Raw genomic sequence first — 10,476 nt, 5'->3', positions numbered from 1 at the left:
AACAAAAAACTCAATTCATCACTCAAGGACTAAACATATAAAAGTGAAACACCACTTTGTAAGGGATCACGTAGCTAAGGGTGATATTGAACTCAACTATGTTGAGTCAAAATCAAACCTAGCTGACATCTTCACAAAGCCCTTACCTGAACTTGAGTTCAGCTCACTTAGAAGGCAAATAGGAATGTGCTGGGTAGAATAGATATTAATTTTTCAAAACTCACTGTCTTACTTCAAAACTCGTTCTTTTATTCTTTTCAAAATCTAGGAAAAATAATGATTTTAAAATCTCATTTTCTTAGAATTTTCAAAAATATGACTTAGCCTAGGATCTACCCTAGAAATCTTGTTCCCCTAGATTTAAGCCAGAGCATCTCACAAACACCTAGGTATACCTTGCTTGTGTTTGTAAAACATAGAATGGTGTGAGATGCATAGGGTACAGCCTGGACTCAAGAATGCTTATTACTGTGCATCAATATGAGTCTGAGCGTTATATACTTTATTAATAGTAATTAAGTCAAGTCTTCCAGCCTTAGTCAAATCTAACTGGACTAAATGACTTTACTTGACTAACCAAGTGAAAGCTGTTGCCCTCTAGGCAATCAGCAAGTAGCTAACGGTTAGACAGTTGGTGAAGGAAATATTAAGCTTAAGCTTGCTTACACTTTAGGGCTCTGATACCTGATCAAAAAATTTAAATAATTTAACAATTATTTAACGTGACTCATGCTTGGACTATAAGACCCTAAGAATTTATTAAGACATTAATCAAGGGGGAGTGAATTTTTCTTTTCAAGCTAGTTTTCCTTAAAATAAAAATTATCTTTGACTTGGTTTAAAAAAAATATATATTTTTGATTTGACTTAAAATAAAAAATTATGATAGATGTGATATTGAATTAACATTGTTTTTAAAAGCTTGGATTTTCATATAATCATTTTTCAAAACTAAGCACTAAAATTAGCCAAATCCTTTACTAAGTTTTTTTTGCAAGAAACAGTCTCTCAAAGCTAAGTACTTAAGTTAAGCTTTTATGAAAATCCTTTTAAAGTTAAATACTCAAGCAAAGTTTCTTTTATACCTTTAAGTGTTTTGTCAAAATCACTTAAAGATTAAGTCTTTTATATAACTCATTTTTTTTAAAACAACAATTAGTTTCAAAAGATTAAGTTTAGCTAATCTTTGTTGAAAATGAGTTAAGTATTTTCAAAACCATTTCAAATTGAGCTAAGTGTTTTTCAAAAGACTTGTTAAAATTTAGCTAAAACTTCTTTTCAAATTTAGCTAAGTGACTTCTATAGCGTTTTTCAAAATTGACTAAGTTAACTATTTTTTTCACGAAAGGCTTTTCAAATTTAGCTAAGTGTTTACCAAAGTAATGATTTTCAATTGCTAAACACTAAGTATTTTCCAAGGTATTTTCTAATTCGTTTTGAAACACTAAGACATTAAATAAAGGGCTACTCTTCAGGGGGAGCTTAAACTAATTATTCTTTTCTCTTCCTGATATTCTTTTTGATTTATGTCAAAGGGGGAGAGAAAAGTCAAAGTTAAAGAACTTAAGAATTAAGAATTTAAACATAAAGAGGAGCATAAGTTTTACAAATTTTTATACATTCATTCTCAGGTTTAAATTTCTTAATGATTTCATATTTTAATTTTGTCATACTTTTACTTAACTTTGAACTGTGTTGTCATAATAAAAAAGTGGGAGATTGTTGGTGTGGGAAGTATTCGACGATTGAACCGGTGTTTTGATTATGTCAAAGGGTTCAAGTTAAGATGTTTTGTTATCTAATGAGCTTAAACAAGTGTGCAGGGAAGTCCTAACTGCGGTTAGGCAGGTGCAAATCCTAGGGGGTGGTAACCCTAGGTAGAGGAAAACCCTAAGGGGCGGTAACCTTAGGTCCTAGGGGGTGGTAACCCTAGGTGGAGGAAAACCCTAAGGGGCGGTAACCTTAGGTCCTAGGGGGTGGTAACCCTAGGTGGAGAAAAACCCTAGGGGGCGGTAACCCTAAGTCCTAGGGGGTGGTAACCCTAGGTGGAGGAAAACCCTAAGGGGCGGTAACCTTAGGTGGAGAAAAACCCTAGGGGCGGTAACCCTAAGTCCTAGGGGGTGGTAACCCTAGGCGGAAAGTCCAGTCGGTCTGGAGGACCGGACTGACATTAGGTAAATCTCCTGAGTGGAGTAGGTGAGGACGCGTTCCCCGTAGAGGGAACAGTAGGCGTCGAGTCGACCTAGGGTTTCCGGTCGGAAACCCGAAGTCAGACCCGGACAGTCCGAAGGCTGTCAATTCATTTGTTTATTATCTTTTGTGTTCTAACTCTGTTTTGCAGGAAACTAAAACTTTTGTGCAGGGTTAGTACTGACCGGGATCGGTCGACCGAACCTTGGGATCGGTCGACCGAACCTTCAAGCTACCAGATCAGATCTCCAGAAGTTGGACCGGGTTCGACCAGGGATCGGTTGACCGGACCTCGGGATCGGTCGACCGAACCTGGGATAGGTGTCGACTGGATCAAGCCGAGGTGTGCGGGTCAGAGGAGACTGATCGGTCGACCGAACCTTGGGATCGGTCGACCGATCCCAGGGATAAAGTTTGACCAGATCGAAGCGGAGCGACGGATGGACGGATCATATGCGGTGGAGATCATCTGATCGGTCGACCGAACGTGAGGATCGGTCGACCGATCCGCTTCGGGTCAAAACTGATCCCGAGACTTGGGGATCAGGATCAGCGTCTACAGAGCTATAAAAGGGAGCCTTGGGGAGCAGCTTCGACAATCAATCACAGAAGCGAACCTTCTACTTCCTGCTGCTAACAAGGCGATCTCGAAGTGATGTTTCATCATCCCGACGACCCGGAGCTCAGTTCTTCCATCGTTCATTGTCGTTGGTATATTTTATTGTTATTAATTACTGTACTTCAAATTGTAATCATTTAACGAGCCTATAGTTGTTGCCCACCGTAAGCGATCAAGGATCGCGGGCCTTCGAGTAGGAGTCGCCATAGACTCCGAACGAAATAAAACACTTGTGTCTTCTGTGTGTTTGCATTTACTTTCCGCTGCGTTTCTACTGTGTGTTTTAAATCGCGAAAAATAGCCACGAGCACTATTCACCCCCCCCCCCCCCCTCTAGCGCTTTCGATCCATCAGCCTAAAGGTAAGGGTAAGACCCAAGCCAAAGGAAAAGGCAAGACTCATGCATTGAAATCCAAAGGTGGGATTGTTAAGGAATGGAACCTACTTCCATTGTGGTGAGACCGGACACTCGAAGAGGAACTGAAAAGGAAGAGAAGTGAGACTTCTGCCTCAGGTATATATATGTCATAGAAGTCAATCTGTCTATTTCTTCTTCATGAGTATTAGATACCGAGTGTACATCTCACATTTGTACTAATGTGAAGGGGCTGAGAAATAGTAGATCATTGACAAAGGGCAAAATGGATCTACAAGTAGGCAATGACACAAGAGTTGTTGCTATAGCTGTAGGAGAATATTCCTTATCTTTGCCCACTGGGCATGTTTTAGAACTTGAAGAGTGTTGTTCTGTGCCTACCTTAACTAAGAATATTTACTCTGTTTCTTGTTTGAACAAGAAAGGTTTTTCATTTGTAATAAAGGGCAAATGTTGTTTTGTTTATTTCAATGAATGTTCTATTGTAGTGTACGTCTTATGAATGGACTCTATATTCTAGACTATGACAACCCAATGTATAACATAAATACCAAATGGTTTAAGTCTAATGATTTGAATTAAATATATCTTTAGTATTATTGCTTAGTTCACATAAATGAGAGTAGCATATCTCAACTCCATAAGGATGGACTTTTGGACTCATTTGATTTTGAATTATATGAGGTATGTGAATCTTGTCTTCAAGGCAAGATGATTAAGACTTCATTTAGTGAACACAGTGAAAGGGCTAATGATCTGTTAGGACTCATACATATTGATGTATGTAGCCCTTTCAGAATAGCAGCTAGAAGGAGGCTAACATTACTTCATTACTTTTACTGATGATTTTAGTGGATATGACTATGTGTATCTGATGAGACACAAGTCAGAATCCTTTGAAAAGTTCAAAGAATTCAAGAATTAAGTACAAAACTAACTTGGTAAGAGTATTAAGATGCTTCAATCAGATCGAGGTGAGGAATAACTTAACCAAGAGTTTCATGACCATCTTGTTGAGTGTGAGATCATATCTCAACTCACTCCACCTGGAACACCACAATGGAATGTTATATCAGAAAGGAGGAACCGTACTTTATTAGATATGGTACGATCGATGATGAGTCATACAGATCTTCCTACTTCCTTCTGGGGGCATGCTCTACAGACAACCGCTTTCACACTTAACCGAATTCCATCCAAAGCTGTCATAAAGACATCACATATGATATGGATAGGGAAGAGTCCTAAGATATCTTTTATGAAGATTTGGGGTTGTGAGACTTACGTTCGACGATAAATCTCAGATAAACTAGGACCCAAATCAGATAAGTACTACTTTGTTGGATATCTCAAGGAAACAAAGGCATATTACTTCTATAATCCCACCCAAGGCAAGGTGTTTGTTGCTAAAATTGGTGTCTTTCTAGAAAGGGAATTTATTTCTAGAAAAACTAGTGGGAGTGAAGTCGATCTTAAAGAAATTCAAGATACACAAACTAGCACTGACACCATGATGGAAATTGAACATGTACCACAAGATGTTGTGGATTGGGATTTTGTTACACCACAAGAAGTTGTGGAACAACAACCTGTTCAAGTAGCACAAGTTCTATGCAGATCTAATAGGACCCGTCGTCAATCTGAGAGATATTCTTTTCGCTTGTCTGACCACGGTGATGTGGTCTCAATGAGCCCACATCTTATCAGGAAGATGTAGAGGGCCCAGATTCTGAGAAATGGCTAGAGGCCATGAGATCTGAAATGAAATTCATGTACACTAACCAAGTATGGACTTTGGTTGATCTACTTGAAGGGATCAAACCTATTGGGTGTAAGTGGGTCTTCAAGGTGAAGACTGATATGGAAAGGCATATACTTATAAAGGTAGATTGGTAGCTAAAAGATTCAAATAAATTCATAGTATAAACTATGATGAAACCTTTTCACCAGTTATGATGCTCAAGTCTATTCAGATCATGCTTGCAATTGCAGCTTACTATGATTATGAGATATGGCAGATGGATGTCAAAATCGTATTTCTTAATGAAAATCTACTCGAGGATGTGTACATGACACAACCTGAGGGTTTTGTCGATCCAGAGCATGCCTGAAAGGTGTGTAAATTGCAACAATCCATTTATGGATTAAAGCAAGCTTCTAAAAGCTGGAATCTTCGATTCGATGATGCAATCAAAATGTTTGATTTCATTAAGAATGAAGATGAACCTTATGTCTACAAGAAGGTTAGTGGGAGCACAGCCATTTTTTTCATAATGTATGTAGATGACATACTTCTCATTGGAAATGATATCCCTACTCTTCAGTCAGTGAAGATTTGGCTTGGGAATTATTTTTCAATGAAGGATTTAGGTGAAGCAACCTATATTTTAGGCATCAAGATCTATAGAGATAGATCTAGGAGATGGCTTGGTCTAAGCCATAGTACATATATTGACAAGGTTCTTAAATGTTTTGTCATGCAGAATTCCAAGAAGGGATTCCTACCGATGTCACATGGTGTGATTCTTTCGAAGACTTAATGCCCTTCTTCTAAGGTAGAAAGAGACCGCATGTATTAGATTCCTTATACATCTACTATAGGATTTATCATGCACGCCATATTTTGTACTCATCCAGATGCCTCGTATGCACTAAGCATGATGAGAAGATACTAGTCAGATCCAGGTGAAGGTCACTGGACAACAGTCAAGAATATTCTTAAGTACTTGAGAAGAACTCAAGATTATTTATTAATCTTTGGAGGCAATGAAAAGCTTGCTGTAAAAGGTTACAGTGGTGTAAGCTTCTAAATTGACAAGGATAATTCTAGATCGTAGTCAGGGCATGTTTTTACATAAATGGTGGTCTTGGGTATTGGATACTACAATGATTCGAGGGATCATCGATATATGAGCTATGATGATATGCAGAGAACCAAGCAATGCTAACATTACTGATCCTTTGACCAAAGCTTTGGCACCAAGGAAGCATGATGGTCACACTAGGTCAATAGATATTAGATATTTTAGTGATTGACACTAGCGACATAAGGAGATTGTTAGTGTAAGCCCTAATAGGCAATCAAGAGTTGATTGACTTAGGACATTTTGTATCATATTTCGTTATTTCATAATAAGGCAAATGTTATGGTTATTATATTTACTTCAGTTCAGTACCGAATGAATAAGTATAATAATGTCCTAGAGTAGAAGTTTCTAATCTACAATATATCAATTGGTTGAATTAATAGTGAGATATTGTAGAGAACGCTACTTTAAACTATTCCTAGTCGAGCATTAATATACAAGGACAATATTAATGCGTTAAGACTAGCATGTAGGTCAACGGATGACTTAATCTCACAAGTCATGGATATGAGATATCAGGTTGACACATGATATATATTAGAGAATATGTGCTGAATTGACCCGCCATGAGATGTTTCATGGATCGTTATATGAGTGTCATAAACATTCTCATGTGACTATTGGTATGAATAGTCCTTAGACCTGAAGTCACTACGGTTCCCTACATAAGGAGTTGTGTACTTTGGTATCATCAAACGTCACCCGTAACAGGGTGGACTATCAAGTCGATCACTGGGTATGCAATAAATTATGCGGAGGGATATGAGTGATGTAGATAGGATCTATCCCTTCCATATAACGGAAGTGATATCTATGGACCCCCTTGATTAATAGGACACAGGAATGTATGGTCATACTCAGATGAGTCAATATGAGATATTGAGCTTATTTGTATAGTGTGTCTACTTACAGATCAAGAAACACAAAGATTGATAAGAAGATAACACAGTCTATACCCCATTGATCAATTTAGATATCAAGGATAGAGGGACCAAGTCATACAAGATAATAGCCATGGACAGGTTAGGTCAGATCTCGACTTTCTTGTCACTTGGGTAGCAATGATGCATTGCTAGATGTCACTCATTGTTTATGTATCACAAATGTTGATTTGGATACATTGCCGACGTTATGAGAGTCTATAGGGTCACACACAAGGAACATATTAGTTTGGAGATGGATATTTTAATTTGACTAAAATACTAATGATATTAAGAATAATGGGTAAATCCAAAGTGTTGGTGTCATCTTAATGGTGATTGACACTAGTGTTAGTGGGAGATTGTTAATAATTAGTCCTAAGAGCCAATCATGAGATGATTAGGCCTTTTGGGTTACTCATTGAGTTAGACTCAAATGAACCCACTCATTGGATTGAGTCCAATCCAAATTAGACACATTGGATTAATGGGTTAGACTCAATGGGTTAGACTTATTGGGTTATTGGATTAATGGTTAATTCAATATAATAAATCCAACTCATTAAGAGGAATACAAAGAGACAAAAGACCCTTAGTATTCATGGGATGAATATAGATAGTCTTTTGTAATGAATTTTTCATAAGTGTTGATAAGTGAAGAGAATGGTGACTCTTCATCTCCCTCTTCTTCCTCTTCCTTCCATGGCCGAATCTTCCTCCTTGGTCAAACCATGTTTCTTGCTAGCACAAGAAGATGGTTCTTCTCCGAAGGATTCGTTCGTACGACGAACAAAGGATATGTTCGTGTGGATACCGTAGAGACACGGACGCTTGAACATGTTGAGATCTAGATCCAAAGAAAAAGTTGTTGTCGGGATTGCGAAGGGCACGCAACAAAGGTATACCGCTCATGTAAAACTTAGTATATGATTATTTTTCTCCTTCGCATGAATTTTCTGGAGAGGATCTAGTTAATTTTTCTGTTGAGCTTAAGCGTATTTAGCACTCTAGATCCCTACAGAGGAGGAAAAATGAGAGACAAAAGCCTGCATTAGGTTCTTGACAGAAGTACATGCAAAGTTCGTAAGATAACACCCACAAATATTCCTCACTATCAAAGTTAAAGTTGACTCCCTCCCTCCAGAGGAGCTTCCTTCCATAGTTGAAATTATTCTACATTCATTAGACTATTGTAAATGATACTCTATTTATCACAAAGCATATTCAATAAAGTGAGTAGACTAAATGAAACACATTTCCAGAAAACTAGTGCAATTCTTCTTCCTAACCCAAAATTCATATTTATCAAAGGTTCATTTGGTAGTCTATGCAATAACTAATTAAACACCAAAAGATAATTTGTTAGAAAGGAAATAGATGAATACCAACCATAGATAATTAAATTTCGTGTAGCTACATTATATGTAGTCCCTTTGTTTGTCATGTGTGAGCACTCTTGATTTTGAGGAAGAATATAATTTTAATTTCATCACTTGGTTTTTCCTTGAGGCTATTCCTGAACTAAATATCTGTTGCATATTGGTTATAGAAGAAATATGCATCTTCTAGAGATGAGAATTTCATTCCATTTTTTGACTTTCGATCATCTGCAACTTGGTAAATGAATTCCTGATCACTCTATTTTCTTCCATTTCTGGACGCCCTTGTATTATATTTGACAATAGATAAATAAATAAAAACTATTCCAATTAACTTGACAGAGACAATAAACTCTAAAAATAACGGAATAAAAATAATAGTTTTCTAAAACAAAATAACAAAAGAAAATTAATCTATTTTTCTACCGATATAAAATAGAAGCGATTCTGATAAACAGAAACAAATTCTCAGGAAAGAAACAGTAAAATAATGCATAAGGCTATGTTCAAACATCTAAAAGTTAACAAATTACAGATCGAAGAGGCTGCAGGGCCACTTGAATTCGATGTTCAGAAGAAAAAATACAAGGCTTGTTCTACAAGAAAAGAAATTGATTCACACAATTTCTCATTGTTCTCTATGCTTGTTTAGATGAGGCTAGAAAATATAAAAGTAGGAAGGAAGGGAAATCTCAAAGTTGCAACTGAGGTCACTCTAAAGAAACATCATTTTTACCTGAGTATACGAGCTTTTACCAGTGAAGGAGTTTGTCGGCGGAGAGAGGTTGCAACGAGAGAAACCCTAGCTCTAGCGAGAGAGAGCTCACCGCAGGAGAGCTCAAGGAGAGAGAGGCGTGCTTGCGGCGAGAGGGGTGCTTTGGCTAGAGAGAGAGAGAGTTGTAGATCCTAGCTTCGGCGAGAGAGGGATGGGCGATGGGTGATTTGGAGACATCACGGCTAGGGAGAGCTCGCGGTAGAAAAGGGTTCACTGTGAGAGAGAGTCGGAGGTCCGGTCCCGTAGCTTCAGCGAGAAAGGCGCATTTGCGGCGAGAGGGGCGCTTCAGCGATTCGGAGAGGGAGGTGCGTTCGGCGATTCGGAGAGGGAGTGGCTAGGTTTCGTGGAGAAGAATCGTGAGGAGAGGTTTGACGCGATTCTGCTTTTGTTGCGTTATCAACTTCTCACGCGGATGACGTGGAACTCGCCACATAAGCGTGACGCACAAAACCGCAGGACTTTCACCGCAACGGATGAATTCTATATATATATATATAATTCTGATATGCTGCGTGACGCTATAGTGCGCGACTGTGCGCGTCGCGCAGGATATCCGCTTTCTCGTTTTTTTTAATTAATCATTTTTTAATTATTTTTTTTTATGATTTTGAATTTAAAAAATTTAACATTTCCTTATATAAATAGATATATCCTCTAAACATATTACAATATTCCATAAATACTTAAATTTATTTCATTTAAAATTTTTCTTTTAACTAAATATTATAATCCAATTGGGAAGCCTAAATCCTAGAAGTAAAATTCTTCTAAATCCTAGAGATAAAATTTTTAAAAAATAATAGCTTAAAAATTATAATCCAATTGAGAATCCTGAACCTATAAATAAAATCTAAAAAAATATTTTAATTAATCTTTTAATTCAAAAAATAAAAAAAAACAATATCTATTATTTTTTTAGATTTTAAATTAAAAAAAAATCAACATTTCCTTATATAAATCGCTAATACATTAGTATATCCCCTAAACATAATATAATACTCCATAAATACTTAAATTTATTTCATTTAAAATTTTTCTTTTAACTAAACACTATAATCTAATTGGTAAGTCTAAACTCTAGAGATAAAATCTAAAAAAAATTAACTTAAAAATTATAACCCAATTAGAAGCTTAACCCTACAAATAAAATCTAAAAAAAAATATATTTTAATATATAGAGAAAAGGTGGAAGATTGACTTGCGCATCACATACTGTAGCGTCGCACACAACACACACACACACATATATATATATATATAGAGAGAGAGAGAGAGAGAGAGAAGGTATTATAAGTTTCAAAATATATTGGTTAGTTTATATTAATTAATATGCATTGATAATATGAATAA

Source organism: Zingiber officinale, chromosome 3A, assembly GCF_018446385.1.
Source record: "Zingiber officinale cultivar Zhangliang chromosome 3A, Zo_v1.1, whole genome shotgun sequence".
Taxonomy (NCBI): domain Eukaryota; kingdom Viridiplantae; phylum Streptophyta; class Magnoliopsida; order Zingiberales; family Zingiberaceae; genus Zingiber; species Zingiber officinale.
Note: the sequence above shows the minus strand (reverse complement) of the source record.